General features: G+C 37.5%; 1 long non-coding RNA gene across 2 annotated transcripts; it reads left to right on the plus strand.

The window, feature by feature from the left end:
- The first annotated feature begins 3576 nt into the window (after positions 1-3576).
- LOC107053521 lies at positions 3577-17315 on the plus strand. 2 transcript variants are annotated; one of them, XR_006939515.1, is made up of 4 exons: positions 3577-3705; positions 5085-5248; positions 12753-12810; positions 16836-17315. It is a non-coding gene; the product is annotated as an uncharacterized LOC107053521 (long non-coding RNA). The 2 variants fall into 2 exon arrangements; XR_001466843.4 differs by having other exon boundaries at positions 3577-3653.
- Positions 17316-17577: the final 262 nt, after the last annotated feature.

Consider the following 17577-nt stretch of genomic DNA (forward strand, 5'->3'; position numbering starts at 1 on the left):
CCAGTTCCAGTGCCAAACCACCCTCATTCCCAACATTTCCATGGTCTTCAGTTTCTAAAAGGAAGCCAAAATCTAGCTATCATGATTTTCCAGTCACGGGGTCATGTGCACTTAGTAGGAGCTCCTCTCTATTCTGCCAGGAAAGCTGTCTCTTCTCCCCTGAAGTACTGCTTCTCTCTGCCAACCAGCAAGACACCAAGTTTGCTAGGAAACATCTGGACTGGCACGGCTGGAAAGCATGCCGGGACATCCTTTGGGACAGGCAGAGTGATTAGAAAGCTAGCTATGGCACAGACTGAATTTGTACTGTATGCCTATAAACTGAAGCAAGGCTTTCTTGCCCTAAGACCTCTTCACTTTGCCCTTTTAATAAAACCTAGGCACAAATCAAGATCATATTCTGCAGAGACAGATGAGGAATGGGGACACCAATGTGAAACAGCTGCGCGGGACAGATACACACAGAGCAGAGTAGGGCAGTTCTGTGCAGTTTTAGCACAGGTCAGGTAAACCATGCTGTTACTTGAATCACATGAATTATAAGCAAAGGTCTCGGTTTAAGCCCAGTGCTCCTCAAAAATATTGAGAAATGTCCAAATTTGCTTTTTTAGACAACAATCACATTAATTGGCAGATCATCAATTTCAGATTGAAGTAGTCTAGAGATAATACAACCAGAAAATCAAGTATCATAACCCTAATATTAGTGGGAACATGGGCTAACTACATACACTTAGAACTTTTGTTCTAAGATAGAATGAAACAAGCCAGTTCTTCTGGTAAAAAATTAGAACATTTAAAAATCCCACCTAATATGGGTAATAAAACTGTGCACTGCAACAGTGATTCCAATCAGCTTTTTACAGGAAAAAAGGGCTGAGAATATATCTATTTTTAAAATTCAGATATTAAAATGTCCTCAAATACACTGATAATAAATGATTTTAAGATCAACGGCATTACACAAATGCTATTAAATGACAGAAGACAGAAACTGATGGAAACTGCAAGATAAAATTGCTCAATTTTACATTGGGCCTATGTGGTTTTGCTTCCAGCCAACAACCCAAATAAGCGAACTGTTTTGTTCTGGCACTGTACTTCATACCAAAGGCTTCATAACTCTCACAGTTCATACTGACTAAAAATGCTGAATGGAGATTATCAATATAATTTTTTTGCTTTTTTTGAATCTCCCTTCCTAACAAAACCTATGATATTGAATCCAAAGCCCATTGAAATGCTATTTTTCAACAACTAGACTGTTCTGTTTGTTTACTGATTTCCCTAAATGTTGGCAGTTAAACAAATCTGACCTGTTTTGGGTTGTTTCTAATCAGCTGCTTGTTCTGAGTCCCATGTATCTACATGTACTTCCCCTACTACAGTTTCGGATCCTACTGGCAAAGTTTTACATTCCTCAAGAGCTGTACAAGAAAGTTAAATAGCACTCTCCGTTAGAACGCCTTGCTTTAGGTACTTGTAACTGCCAAACTTTAGTCATTCGACTTGAAGTTTTCTGCGCTGTCTGCCTGAGGCTGATACTTTGTACAGTGTCATCATAAAGGCCTCTGTCTTTTCTGATGATTAACTTACAGAAAACTATACTATTTTGTGAATGACAGAAAATCCTTGCATTTATTTTCAGAAGGCTCAGTACCCTAACGCTTCAGAACCACAGCAGACAGAATGCCAGGGCAGCCCTGGGTGCAGAGCCAAACTTGGTTTTTTGTTCCATACATAATTCATGCTGGTAAGGAGGAAACCAACCTGAAATCATAAAGTCCACAGTGGCTAGCTTGTACACTCTGGTCATGTAAGAGGCTAGTAGATAAATTTGTTTATTATTTTATCCATACTGAGCACATCCTACAACAGGCTGAGCTGAGCTCACAGGGAGTTTCTTTCTATAAATACATAAGGAGATAGACTAAAACAAGTAAGAGCAAAAGATCTTTAGTAATTAGTGCACAAACAGTACCAGGACAAGGCTTCCTGAGTCCTCTCACTTCTCTTTTGTCAGCATATAGCTGTGAAATCCCTTCACAAAGTGTTTGTCTCATTTTGCCTTCAGAGGCTGGTTCACATAAAGGCTAGCAGCCTGTTGTTCAGGTCTCTTAGCTCAATTGGTACAGGTTTGTACAAGCATATCAAAGTTCCAGCTCTACTAATGATCCACGTGAGAGTTAATGTGGTTCCACATGATGGAATTAACACAGAAAATTACACATAAAGAGATTACATTAAAAGAATACTACAGTTGCAAAGTCAAACATTCCAAAATGTTAAATACCAGCATTTATATTACCCTGAAATCTGAATTCATTCTTTTCTTGTACATGTAGCACACAAGATGAGCAAGATGGTTAAAACTGTGGGTGTGAACAGATCCCAGGAGATCAGTTGCATTGCCCTGTGCTTAGCAGACAGCACATACTTGCTGCGCAGAAGAAGACCCTACAGACTAAAATGAGGACAATGACGTTAATGTTTTATTAATTATTTTTTATCTGCCACTCATATATCGTGTAAATATGTGGAAAAATAAGCCCAGATTCAAGAGTGATGCAAATGCACCAAAGGTGCTTCATGATGGGAGAGTTTAGGCCTCTTTCTTATCTGTGTCTATCTCAAAGAGATAGAAAACAAGTTTATTTGTCTAGGTGTGGCTCATCTCATCAAAGCTAGTAATGAGTTATACGTAATTATTGCATTATGTAAATAATCAGTTCCCTCCCCAACTAGAACGACTGTGAAATAAACTATAAATTTGCAATGGAAAAGAATGCAGATTCTGGGTTATAAATACAAGCAACTTAATCCCAGGAAATCCCAGCTCCAACATGTAGCAACCTGGGTTTCATTTCAACCATTCTTGGTGTCAGATCTCCTTGATGGAATTATAGTTTTCAATTACAGAAGTGACTATGATTTTACATAAGTCTGTATGCAAACACTTAAATTGATAATATTGGATTGTATATGTCTAACGAATAGGAAAACCCAGCACCTCTGGATCTTTGGAAATTTTCTGTTAGTGACATTACCATTGATCCTTAATTGGTTGTCTGAAATTGTACTCCATCATTTCTTCAATGTTCTTTTCATCTAAGTCTATTGAAAAGAACTGGTGGTTCACTGAACGTCCCAGTTAATTTTCAAAAATAAAAATCCTGAGTTCTGCTTCTGACTAAATGGGCAATCTTTGAAATAAACTACAGGCTGCTGATAAAAAATGTAGGTGCTGTAACAGCTCACTTTAGCTACCTGACCCCACAGAACATTAGGCTCCTTTGCCTTCTATGCCATGTCAAAAGAAAATGAGATACTCCAATCAGACGACTGAGTGGTGAGCTGTGCAAAGACACATAAAGGGAGAGAAATATGAAATACTGTTGAACACACGAATCCCATAGTCATGGTGAGAACTCTTGAGTACCAGGCTGGCAAGTCATGCCCCTTCTTGTCGGCTGTTCTTCCGGAACCATAAATCTTGCACTCCTTTCAGCAGAGGCACAGAGCCATCAGGAAGAAAAACGCTGCCCCTACTTCAACCAGTTTGCTAACTGTTAAGACAGCCTCCTAGGGAGGAAGAAGATGGCATAATGAACCTCCTCAGTCAAACTAAACTCAGGAGCACAGGATCTTCCTTGGTAAGTGCTCTCACCACTGGTTTGGAGAGTAAAGCAAGAGCTCTAGCGGAAGGTAAGGCAACTAGCACACAAAAAATGATCTCCATATTCTCATTTAAGAAAAAAAATAGTTATGCTTCCATACACTTTTTTTTCCCTCCAACTACTGTGTAGTATGACAATCCATTGCTAAGCAGTTGCTATATTCCTACACAGAGGGGGCAGTATTTTAGCCATTTACCCATGGATGAGAAGCCACTTGGGATATATGTAACTGGAAAAAGGGAGAGGATCTGATTATCTGTGGAACATTTTTCAGTCGTTCAGATGAACGACAACAGACAAAGACAGCATTTTTTTTCTCATAGTTTTATGCCTTGCTATAAGAAAACAGATAAATCATGATATTCTACACTTCAAACTCCTCCATGTCCTTTCCCCTGAAAGCCAGTGCACACATTTACAATGGACACAGCTTTACAGTCTTGACAGGGATCCATGTGCCCAAGCAGAAAGCAAGAAAATTAGTAGCAGAGTGGATTTTCACTTGATGCTGTGATGCTTTTCATGTAAAAGCCATAAGTTCTTCCTTAAAAGTGTCCAGAAATAATAAATTCAACAGGTAATGAGTATTTGAGGCTTGGCTTGGCTTCTTTCCTTGTGATTGTCTTTTAGAGATATTTGGTTTTAAATTTACTGATAGAATGACTGGCTGCTAATACAGACACAAATGCATTATGTTGGCTAATGTTTCTGGATACCAATCCATTTTTTTAAATTTGAAAAGTCTGTAAAATCTATTTTTTTCCCTTTTACTCTCTTCAGTTTCCCCTGCACACTCTCTTCCTTTAGCCGTAATAATCAGAGTGGATTGAGAGCTGTCGCATAGAGACAGTCTCCCTCAGTACCTGCTCTGCATAGTAATGAAGTACTTCCAGTCTGCAGGCTGGGACATGGATACAGTCTTTCAAGTCAGCCCAAAGCTGAAAATGAAAAGCTATAAACCTCACTCAGCAGAATGCAAAACATAAGGTTGCTGGGATATTGTATTGTGAAAGTTACATTCATGAATACAGTGGAAAGGACTAATAGAATTTGCCGTGATAGGAAATGCAACACAACAGGGGGATTTCATAGGGTATGGATCTGAATTCCAGACACTTATTTGCTTTCATGTCATCTGCAAAATTTGTCATTTCATTGTTGACCCAATTTTTTTAGATAACTGCTCAATATATTACACTCAATAGCAGAAGATTGTACTGGACCTTGTGGCACCCCACAATTAACCTTTTGTCATGTGGAAAATCTGACAGCTCTGCCTTTTAATCAATGTCTAATTCATATGAGTATTACCACGTAACTGTGACTCTGGCAAATTTAATAGCTTTTTCTCAAGCTTTTCTTGTGAGACTAATGATTTAGTGAAGGTGCATCTCCTTGTCCCTGTAGCACTCCTCAATACTTCGAGCAAACAGAGGGCTGATGGGAAGATTGACAACGTCAGGCAACTAGGGGTTTCCTGAGAGATTTCTGTACAGAGAAGCTCAGACACAGCTGCTGAAAGACGAGGATGAAGGTTCAGATGAGCAGAGTAAGAATGCAGCCATGCAGAGGTAAGGCACTACCCTCAAATCCTGTTATCTACAAGCAAGTTTGTTTCACTGTTTAGAACATCAGAAAGTGGTGATAGGTCTTGGTTGTTTGGTCTAGAAGAATAAGCTCAACCTGCTCTGATTTGCAAGCAGAAGCAGTTTGGGATTCAGAGATTCTCTTGAAGAAAAGGATGACTTTTTTTGCTTTTGGTAAGGAATGTAAAAGTTCTGTTAATGGGAATATTTACCTCAGATTCAGAAGAAATACATCTCTTTTGTTGACAAACCACAGCTAGGGTAGAACCCTCCTCCTACCTCTGCTGGAAAAGATGCTGTGGAGCTCACAACTTCTAGGGGCTCATCTTAGGGCAAATCTGGCAAGTGGACTGCTTTGGAACCATGGATCCCATCCAGATAAGCTTACTCTGATGATGTTTGATTCCTAATGGACACAACTGGATGCATCACAAATCGTCTTTTTTAAAGTTAAAAACTCCTTGTGAGAATTAGCACATTTTACTTTGAAACTGATGCTGTAAAGAAACCTTGACTGGTGCACAAAAGAGCATTATAGCATGGCTGACAGAAAAGAGAACCGGTAAAAGTAAGTGGTAGGCTTTAGACTGCAAAATGGTCTCTGTGTTCGCATTTGCTCCGAAGAATTGCTCTGTTATTTGAAATGGAGGCTCCTCACCAATCGTGATTTTTGGAGCAGGCTAAGAAGGCACCTCTGCTAAAGTATATTTGGTTGATATCAGACCAAGTCTTTCATTCGATGATGGAAAATGCATCCAGTCCAAGCTCCAAGTGCTTATTTTATACTTCAAAGATCATATAAAAACTCTTTTATATAAAATTAACAGAATAATATAGCCGGAGTATTCTGTCGTTGATATAACTTGATCATCTGCCTACATTAAATCCTAGAAAGTGTCCAAGAACAGGTGAACTAGAGCCCATCTGAGATACCAGGTGGCCTCTATCAAGGGAAAGAAGCTGAAACTGTGCAAAAGAAAGTCTTATTTTGACAGAGATTCTTAGAGTAGTGAATCTCCCAGAAGGCATGGACTATTGTGCTGTAAAAATGATCTCTAATGAGTAAGTTCTTCAGATAACTAATGCACCTGCAGACATCAACAACAAAGAAAATATACAACTATTGCCAAGCATTTAATGATAGCCTAAGGACTACTGAAGATCTATCTGAAGGATAAGAACTCGAAAAGCAATGGTCAGAGCCCACCAAGAACATGATGCATTTTCTTGTCTTACTGAGATCTAGATGGAAATAATTCAAAGGCCTAGAGACCTAAATTCATCCCAAATGTTGAAAAGATTGATTATTGTCTCCAAGCAAAGCATGCAGAACTTCCTTTTCCTGAGGTACTTGTCCAAATTGCTGAGACCAAAAACCACTAAGTAGTGAAAATGAACCTCTTCCTCCTGATAATATCTACTATCATTTATACCTTTCCATGGCCAAGTAATACCCTTCAACAGTTTTTTCATGAGCAAGATACCTGGAATAGAAGGGAACATAACTTAGAGATTTTGGTTATGTTTCTAGTCAAAATCACCACCCTTTTGAACCCAATGATCCAAAGAAAAGGTGAGATAAAGAATTACAAGGAGAGAAAGAAAAACATCTCCACTCTGGCTTCAGATGTCTCAGCCAAATTCACAACTGATATACAGATTCAACTTTGGTTTTAACTTTGGATTTCAGGAGCAATTTTGATTTCATTTTGAAGAAATTACTGAGGCTGTAATGGCTCAATAATTTGGATTTATTTTTGAAGGAGAAAGACATGTTTTTTGCGTTCTCCTTTGATTAAGATCATCAGATTTTTCTGGTCATTGCAAGTAGCCAATTCTTAAAGAAGGATTGCTACTGGTGTCACTTTCAGCACTGCAAAGAGTTCTTGTGAGAACAGAGCTTTATTCCAGCCCTGAAAACTGCCTATGAAATCAGTGGCTTCCAGCTCTTCCAAAACCTTGTCTGCCTTGAGCTGATGAGACCTCAGTGAGTCCAGTTTCTCAGATGACCAGAAAAGGAATTCTAACCTCTCTGTTTGAGTTCCTATACTAGCCCAGCCTCTGAGATATGAGTCAAGAATTTCTCCTCAGGGAAACCATCGTGCCTAAAGACCGTCAGCAGAACAAAATATCAAAGGAACCTTGAGGAAATGTTTGGACACCTCCTTAGCCTTCCTTGAACAATTCCAGATACTTCTGAACCCAAAAGCCAGCCATGAACAACACAGCATCTGTGTCTGGCCATAACTGCTCAATAATTGGCAGCCACGAGTATTGAGAGAGCCAAAGAATAAACCTTTCCTCCAAACATGTTCAATTGTTTGGACACTGTCTCTAGGGGCTGATGACACTTCTCTCAATTTTAGACTTGTAGTCTTGCAGCCAAAACCACAACAAGTCAGGGTAGGATGTAGGAAACAAATCAGATGCCACCCTTTTCTGGAAATTATTTTTCTGCAGCTATTTGGCAACATTCTTAGATTTGTAGACCGGAAGATTGTCCAACTGAGCAACTCAAGCAACAGAGAAAGGAACAAGTTTCATCATAAGAGTTGCTGTGCCTTCCTGCCCCTCTTCTCCCACTCAGTTAATATCTACTGTCTCTCCTTGAGGCTTAATTTATTGTCTCTGAAAAACCTGCATAAGTGTTTGGGTGAGGAGATAGCACTGCATGATATCTGTACAACCACATTTAGTTGAAACTTTCTCCATTCTCCAGAAATGCTAACTGATGGTATCATGGCCAGACAAACTTAACCAGCACATTGCCATAGGTGAATGATCCCAATGGTCTTGATGCAAGAAGCTTTCATCTCTGAGAGAGAATCCAAGAATGTTACAGAACCATTTGCTGTTGGATCACCTTCTCTTCCTTTCTCTGCTTATATTACAGGAGTTGCTTTCCTTCATTCATCTGTCAAACTCTGAACTTTTCCCCAGTGAAACTCACTCAGCAGTTCTGTCAGGGATGCCACACATAAACTCCTTCCTGGTTCACTCTGCATTTAAATTCTCCCTCTGTGTGAAAACAGGAAAGTAGCTTCCACACACTGCTTGAACTAACACCCGTGACTTGGTACACTGTTAGAAAGAAGAGAGGAGAACTCTCTTCTTAGTAGGGAAGGCTATAAAATAAGAAAGCAGAGGTATAGAAGAGGGGGTATACTCCTTCCATGGAAGAGAGAAAGAAATTTTAAAAGAACAACAACCTACAAACTGAGACAGCTACCAGTTTCCCTGCAGATTCCTCTATCCTAGCTTCATGTGGGAGTTCTTCCTTTAAAAGATCAAATGAAAAGGAGCTGTACTTAGTCGTACCTAAGAGGATCTTTAAGGATATGGTCTAGCATTTTACGTTTCAGTGGAAAGGTCTGAAAGTCTTAAGTTCTCAGGCTAAGAACTGTGTCCTTTTTTGGACCCCATTGGGAAACACTTTCAACGGCGTATCGCATAAGCAGCACGCTTCTCAGCAGCGATCTTTGTGCCCTGGAACAACAAACACTGGGAACAAAACTGCCATCTTGGGCAAGGTACAAGGAGCCTACAAATCTTCCAAATTTGATAGCCTGCTAAACATAATCTCTTTAAAATACATTTAATCTGTTACCTTTACATTCTTTTTTTTTTTTTTTTTTTTTCAGAATAACTTACATTTCAGGAATTTCTTTCCTCCATAAGAGAGAAAAAAGTTGGTTCTGAAATACTGATTTCTAGTGTAGCTTTTAAGAACTGAAGCCCTAATAACCTCAGTGTTCCCATTGATCGAAGTTGGTACATTCAGAATTCCTGCCAGCATTGTTTATAGATTGGTACTGCAGCTATGCAAGTATTTAAAACATCGCAGTAACTTATTTCAGATTTTTAAAGTAGTCTGAGTATCTCAGCTCCCTCAAGAATTCCATAAAAGCTTAAAAATGGATAGAAGATAATACTTCTTCTTTTCCCTTGGAATTTCTCATCTTTAATTGTTCCTTACACCTTACTAGCTGTGTTTGGGCAGTACTTTCCTTTTCTGGAGGTTAAAATACTGATTTGTCTTAAATTAACACATGTGCTACTTAATGCATTCCTTTATTATTTGTCTGTTTTATGGTTTTATTATTACAATCCCTTTCCAAGTAGGGAATGCTTTTATACTTCATTCATATCTAATAGTAAAGAAGTATAAATACCTGTCATAATAATTTAATAACAACATAAGATGATAAATATTAATGTTGCAGCACAATGTGTCTTAGGAATGGCTCTCTGTGAGACAGCATGATGATGATTATAAATTTCAACTGCCCCATAATTTAAATGCATCTTAACTCTCAAACGCACAAAAGAACACAGCAGTACTATAGAACAGGTCAGAAAGTGATGAAGGATATCCAGCCTAGTTCAAACTTCAGAGGGAATACAGTCAGCCAGCTGGAAACTAATTACAAAGCTATAGTTAGCACCTCAATTTTTAGGAAAGATGATACGGACTTGAATAAAATCAAACAGCAAAGAACTCAGGTTTATACTCCATCAATAAAGCAGTGCTCTAGATCATAATTCTAGCATCAGGATCACGCACCAGTTCAATCCAGGATCTAAGAAGGACACTACAAACAACAGGGTCTACAAGAACATTCATACTTTCCTACTTTTGGAAGTCCCTCCCCACCACCTTCCAGCAATACAAAGGTATTTCATTACTCAAACCCTTGGGTTTTACAGAAAGATACCAAGGAAGTCTGTAACGCTTTGAGCACCCACAATGCCAGGGGATTTGTTAGGTGATATGAACTTAATCCTAAAATGGACCACTCTACAAACTATGGGGAAAGGCATCCTTCCTTACCCCCATCCTAATCAAAAGATAATCCTTGCAGATTTCTGACCTGAAGTGGAAGTAGTAAACCTGAAATCCCAACAGGGCTGTGGCCAATCTCATCAGAGAAAGATCGCAGAGTGAATAACAGCACAAAAGAGAAACTATGCTGCCAAAAAAGAGAGAACAAGTAAAAATCTTCTTTTCCTCTTCCCATCTTTCCAATTAATGGCAACTCTTAGCGATGTGATACATTAAGTGAATGCTGAAGTTAAATGCCACAATAACTACTCAAAGCTCATGACCCAGTAAAGGACGAAGTACCTAAACAAAGCCAGGATGGGCTGGCCCATCTTTTCTCTTTTCATTTATCAGCCACAGAATCCCTTGCATGCCATACCAAAACATGTCCTTGGAAGATGTATTCTTTTGGGGGCATACCTAGTAATAACAAGACAGAAACCAAGACAGTACATTACACAGTCTTTCCTTGTATCTGTGTCATTATATCTTGTTACCAATTCTTCTGGCCTCACACTTTCCACATTCTAATATTACGGCAAGCAAAACACACGGCTCTTGTTGACGCAGTGACACATGGAGAGCAAATCTCCTTTTAGTGCTCTTCTAAGAATGGCGGTACGCCACATGCACAAAGCCTCACTCACAACCTCTACTTTCCAGCTTCACAATTAGCCTTAGCCTGCCATCAGCGTATCAAGCTTCGCCCTATAAGTCATTCAGAACTCCTTGCACCCATTGCTCTGTCTAGAAGACTGCTCTAGAAGTTGTTTTTTTTTTTAATGGTTAGAGAATTTAACTTTCTGTCTTAATATTTTGATTAATTCATATCCATTTGACCTTATCTTTTAACTTTAATTATTCTTCTCTCTCCTTGCAATTTATGCCTAAATGTATTTCTAGAAAGTGTTTATATCCTCCCTGAACCTTCATCTTGGTTAGCCATATGAATCCACATTCTTTTAATCCGCATTTGAAAGAATTTTTTACCAATCCTGTAATGACTTTTCAAGACATCTTCTGCATTTGTTCCAGTTTAAATACACAATTTTTCCTGTGTGAGTGGTCAGACTGATATCAGTAAGCCAAATGAAATCTTAAAGAGTGCTTTGTCCTAATAATATCAACATTTTCCAGTATCTACAGGAAATGCATTTTTGACTATAAAGTGATCTTCTTCATAGCTGAAAATGCTATTAGTGCATTTAGTTTAACAAACACTGAGGTCCAAATTCCTGCATCACTGTGCATCCAGCTCACAGCAGTTCTTGCCATTAGTCCCTAACTGAATGGCACTGCAGAAAAGTTTGTTTTCTGATTTGATGCCTCCTGCAAACACAGTCATCTTGTTCAAGCCACCCAATGGGCAGATTCTCCTCTCTGTTACTTACACCTCCCAACTCAGTGTCATCAGTAACTTTCGTAAGGACGAACAGGTGTTTGCAGTAAGATCACTAATGGGAAATATTACACAGATGCAGTCCCAAGATGCATTTTTCAGAAATATCATAGACAAACTCCCTGTATTTTTACAACCTCTTTCAAAATACCCTGATGTGTTTGGACATTTTTTAGAAATTCAGTTCCTGGCCTCTCCCTCTCAAATAATTACCTCCATGAAAACTTTCGAACGTTACTTATATGTAGGTTTATCAAGCCACTTCTTTTTTTAAGAACTGCATTATATTATCAAAGAAAGAGATGAGGTTTGCCTGACACGATCTCACATTTTATCCCATTTTCCATTTATATGTATTTGCATGACTTCGATTACTCCATCTTTCCAAAGCCCTGAAGCTTTGAACAGTACCAAAGCCAAAGAGCAATCCTGCAGTTCTTCCCTGTCTATTTAGAAACAGAAACAATTTTTGATACCTGCCAATCTACAGTACCAATTCTGGAACTGAAAGATTAATTGAAAATCCTTGCCAGTTCTTTCTGGCACATAATACTGGTTTCCTGTTTCCTCAAATTAAGAAGTCCATGGTTTGGGGTTGTTGTTCTTTTTTTTCTTTTTCTTTTTCTTTTTCTTTTTCTTTTTCTTTTTCTTTTTCTTTTTCTTTTTCTTTTTCTTTTTCTTTTTCTTTTTCTTTTTCTTTTTCTTTTTCTTCTTCTTCTTCTTTTTCTTTTTCTTTTTCTTTTTTTTTATTCTTCCACATTGGTGACAGTCATTTCTACTAACCTATCATTGTCATTGGGTACACTACCACTGCCCTTTGTATCTCCTCATCCTTATTTCCATCTAATTTTGCATATCACGAAGTCCATGCTTCTTGCCTAAAAATTTCTTCTCATACGTAAAAAAAAATACATAAACAGAAGAATGTACAGATTCACTGTTTTGCTACATTTGCTTCTTTCTATTCTATATCACTTGCTTTTTACTATTTGTAGTACATGAGAAGAACATTTGAGTTATTCTTCAGGTGGCATATGGAAGAAAAAAGGGAAAAATCCCTATACAATTATATGCAGTTGAGAACAAGAAACAATCACTAAAATTACGTTCTTGTTTTCTTTTTTATTCAGAGTTATAACACTTTCTCTATCTGCCTTCTCAGCATACAGATATGTGAAATAAATCAGTTCTCACAGTTCTTCCATCACAGTTTTCAACGAACCATATACAAGGTTTACAGAAATGATCTATCTTCGCTTTCATTCTAGCATCTCCAGACTTCCGTCAAGCTCTGCTCAGCCAATGTACCATGCTTGGACAAACATGGTAAGTAATCAGTCCGGTAATTAGTTAAACACAGCAGCCTTTCAAATTTGTCCCAGTTTATCTACAACAGGACAAAGTAAGAGAAGAGTTGGGTCCAAATAATTATTTTGGAAATAGAAACTATCCATAACAGAGGTATTTTTCTTTCACAATGTATTTAGAGAACTCAGTAGCTTTTGCAGAGAGATCTGACTTTAGGGTTTCCTTTTCCTATTTGAGTCTTTCTCATTCCTGCTCAATCCCACTGCTCTCATTGAAGGATCACAGATGTTGCAGAGGCAAGTATTCACAAGCCAGTAAATGCAAGCAATAGCTTTTTTCGTGCATATTCATTAGAATAAGTTTAAAATTGCATGATCACATAATATTTCCGTGGTACTAATCCACTTATTTAGCAAGGTGATGATTTTTACTCTCTTGGGCACCTTATCCATTTTGTATATAACCTCCAACGTCTAACAGCATGTAATGGAACCACTTTATAATGCACAGATAAAATAGTTTGAGTCAAGTTTGGCCAGGAAACCTACATTCTATTATTCCCCTTCTTGAATGCATAACTTAGAACGTTAAACTTCTTTTAAGTTATTTTTATATGTAAATGCATTTTTTCTGTAAATTCAGTAGGTCAGGAAAGGCTTTTAAATCTTTAGCTGGATATCTGGCATATAGCAGTCTATTAAATTCCACTCTATACTAAGGCTGCTAACTTATTTTTCACTACAGTATATCCAAAAAAGCCGTCCTGTTTTGATTTGAAGGTTATTCATATTTCTTCAGAGAAATTTTCAAACCTTCATCTTGGGCGATGAAGAATCTCCATCTTGCTCTGTAGTTTATTCTTACTCAGTTAAAAAAATTGAGTTTTGTTTCTGAAGTGAATTTATCTGGACTGAAGTTCCAGCATAAAACAGAGCTGTGCCGATCTTCCCTAAAATGAACAGCCTTTTGCCATGTGCTATTTTCTCCCCTGGAAAGTATTTATGTATTGTAATCAAATTACCTCTGAATTATTTTTTTTATTTTTGATGAATTAAGCAGACTAGGCCCTTCAGTTTTCAAACTATGAAACACTTCTCTGTGATTATGTCCATGACTCTGTATCCACTCAAAGTGCTCACTGTTCTTTTTAAAATACAGGCCTAGAAACATTTTCGAGATGCCAGTGCCAATTCCATACCCAAAATTTGAATTACCATTCAAGTAGTCCATTTCCCATTCAAGTGACATATTTTTGCCAAATCGTTATCCTGGGAACTAATGTTGAATCATTTGGCCACTGTGACCTTGAAATCATTTCAGAATCATGGTTTTCCAAGAAACAATTTCTTTTCCAACTGAGCAACTGACAATATATTCTTTGTCCATAAATATACAAACTTGTTGTTGGTAGTGCTAAAACTTTCTTTGAATAGGTATAATTTAATCAAACAGTTCACAAGATCCTATAAGAATACACTGGCTTTGGTCAGTAGTTACTGTTTCTGCCATCCTTATGTTATCCATATTTATATTTATTATTTATTAATAATAATTTATTTATTAAAACAGTGAGGAAAATGTTGAATAGCATTAGAATTCCACTAGCCTATCGACAGCACTAGCATCAGCCCTATGCAAAGTGAACTCCAATTAGGATGACTCTCTATTGACAACTGTTTTTGAGTTCTGAGCTGCGAAACCAGAGCACCATGTGCCTTGCTGACATTGCATAGGATTCATTCTTGAATTAGAATGTTTTCCTTACCAATTCAAATGTCTTATCAGAATCTGTATATATCACGTCTATAAATTAGTAAACATATAAATGTAAACCAGATTTCTTTGACAATACCGATAATACCTATTTATTTGACAACACCTATTCTTTAATTCTTCTTTAATAAATTCTTAGTAAATTCCCATTATTTTGGCGTGAATTGATGCCAGCCTAACATCTGACATCTATAATGACTTAGGTCAGTCTGTTTACCTTCTAGAACTGCCTTATTACTCTTCCAGTTTCATGGAATAAATACTTAAATAAGAATGAATACAAATTACATCATATGGACCTATGCTGATCTCCAGAATCACAGAATGGTTTAGTATGAAAGGGACCTCTGGAGCAAATCTGGTCCCTGCTCAACGGGGACTGGACCCTATAAAAATAGGGCATTAATCTTAAAATTCACAGTACCTGACACTAGCAGACGGAGACTGCACTAACAAAATCACTGTTCATAATGGTGAATTGCAACATAGGTTAGAGGGTAGAGGTAAGGAATATGCATTTTGCTACTGGATTTCAAGTATATTTTATGAGAGCAAAAGTACACTGAGACTCAGGTGTAATTCCCCCTCCACTATTTCCCCTCTTAGTAATAGGAAGACGTTTCAAGGCATAAGGAGAAAGGTCTTACCAGCATAGTCTCTGCTGCCATAGCACTCCAGAATAACAATGCCTAGACAAATCTCGATTCATGCTGGAGTCTGCTCAGAGTGCTTTTGGAAATACATTGTTCTTACTCCATTTAGGGAAGAGATCCATACAGGGGAAAGAAGATCAGCAAGGATGCTGATCTCTTCTGAGAATGCTGCCCAACTCTGACAAGTCATTCCAGCATATTTTAAAATAGGATTTTCAGAGATTAACAGTTCAAACAAATTCATCTGAATTACCACAGAGGCATACTAGGTGTGCTGAACAGAACTGCATATACTTTGTAAAACTTGCATCTTACCAATTTTAAATATCTATCTGCTATGATTCTGCCCCCAGATTTTACTACTCTGACAAATTATGACATAACTTCCTCTCAAATTTGTCACACAAAAAACCTGTCAGTGTTGAAAGAGGAAAGAAAAGTAAGCTTAGAGCCTGCTTGCCAAATTTCTGATACTTTTCCTTAATTTAGACCAAAATCTGTCTTCTGTATTAACTATCAGTGTTTAGGCTAAATAACATTTCTAATAACAACAACAAAAAAAGTATATTAAAGAAGAACACTTTTCCCCTGTGTGATTATAGTTTATAATTAGAAAAGCCACTTTGTCACTGTGCCTGTAACCATAAACTTGTATGTTTATAAGCTTACCATCCCTCAAAAATGCTACGTGATAACTTTTGTAAATACAATCTTTGTATAGCAAAACCAGCAAAGTTGTGTTCTGATCACGGTTCCATTTGGGCTCAACACAAATCTGAATGCCTGTGCTACTTCTGATGAAAGCACGGCGACCTTTCAGAACAGATTTCCTTCTACAGAAAGGTGACATAATACTGCTTGGATTCTGTAAAATGGATTGGATTTTCAGGTATGTTTAGATCACTTTATGTGAGCCATCCTCAATTAAAATCTGGAAAAAAGATTCCCATGAAGTTCCTTTGAATGCTGTTGGGAAGATGGAACATCAATCCTCTACTTTCAATATGAGATTGATGGTTGCAGGAGAATGTTTGAACTGCTGAAATGTGCCGTACAACAGTGTTCAGTGCCGTGTAATTTCTCAACTACATTTTTGAAGTATATCGAACATTCACCACACAAAAGCCTTAAGTGACTTTTTATGTAAATAGATCCAATCTCTGTATTTCCGTAATTATAACAAAGGTAAAGAATTGTTTCATGCTTTTCTTTCAAACTAGAGGACAATATCTAATCCAACCCGGACACAATACTCTTTGCTTTTCTCTTCAGACATAAAATCGATAGCATTCCCTAGAACTCATTTTTCTCTATGGATACTTGTATCCATTATTGGATCATTTCTCATGTGCAACAAACCATATGCTTTAATGTCAAAGTTGATTCTTTTAGTTGTTCCTTTAATTTTTTTCTTCTGCCTCTTCACTTGCAGTATCTAATTTGAAGCCACAAATTTAAATCTGTCTGAATTCAGGGCAAAGGTCTTCAATCACTTTTAAATTGCTCATTTTGTGCTACACTGAGGGTGTGATGTTTTAAGAAGAAAAGAAGGTTGCAACTTTCTATCAAGTTCAAGCCTTTGCCTTCATTGCTTTGTTTTCTTCCTTTTTTCTCAAGGTGCAGTTGCCAATTGATCTGTCATATTGTGGTTTTCAAAGATGAACTGAGAATGCTGTGAAAGGAGCTTGCTGTTGAAGAGCTGCCGAAAGACCTGGAGTAGGGACTTACATTTTCAGCGTGGCTAACTTTCACTGACATTGAAGATGTCTCACTCAGAAGATCATCAAACCCATGTTTTCTCTTCCTCTTCAGCAGACAAAGCTTCATTCATTTGATGTGGAGAAGCTGAAGAAACTAATTTTCTTCTTGAAATAAGTGTGAATTCTTTTTATCTAGTGATTTAACAACTCCTGACAATGCTTACATTTCACTTCAGAAAAATTAGCTGTTTTCCTAAGTTCAGTCTTTCACTAAGTCTTTTAGTATTCCCTTTCTCAACTCAGGCTAATATAGAAAGAAGTTATGTAATAGCTTCTTCAAAATGACCTATCAGTTGTACTAATAAAAAAAAAACTTTCACATTTACTACAATTAGCATTAAAAAAAAAAAAAACAAATTTTTTGAATCTAACACCGCAAAGAATGAAAATAAGATGTGCTGAATTCTTACTGAATTAGAAGTCAATTTAAAGCTCTCAGTGCAGTATTTTTAAAAGTTTGTGAAGGAAAGACATGAGGAAAAGGGTAAATGAAGATGGATTATAGATGATGGTGATTTTACAGTGAAGACACGGAGATCGTTTTTGGTCTAAATATCCACTACTTGTAAGTAGTAACAGCTTCTGCCCCCAACTGCATG

Source organism: Gallus gallus, chromosome 5 (genome assembly GCF_016699485.2).
Source record: "Gallus gallus isolate bGalGal1 chromosome 5, bGalGal1.mat.broiler.GRCg7b, whole genome shotgun sequence".
Classification (NCBI taxonomy): Eukaryota; Metazoa; Chordata; class Aves; order Galliformes; family Phasianidae; genus Gallus; species Gallus gallus.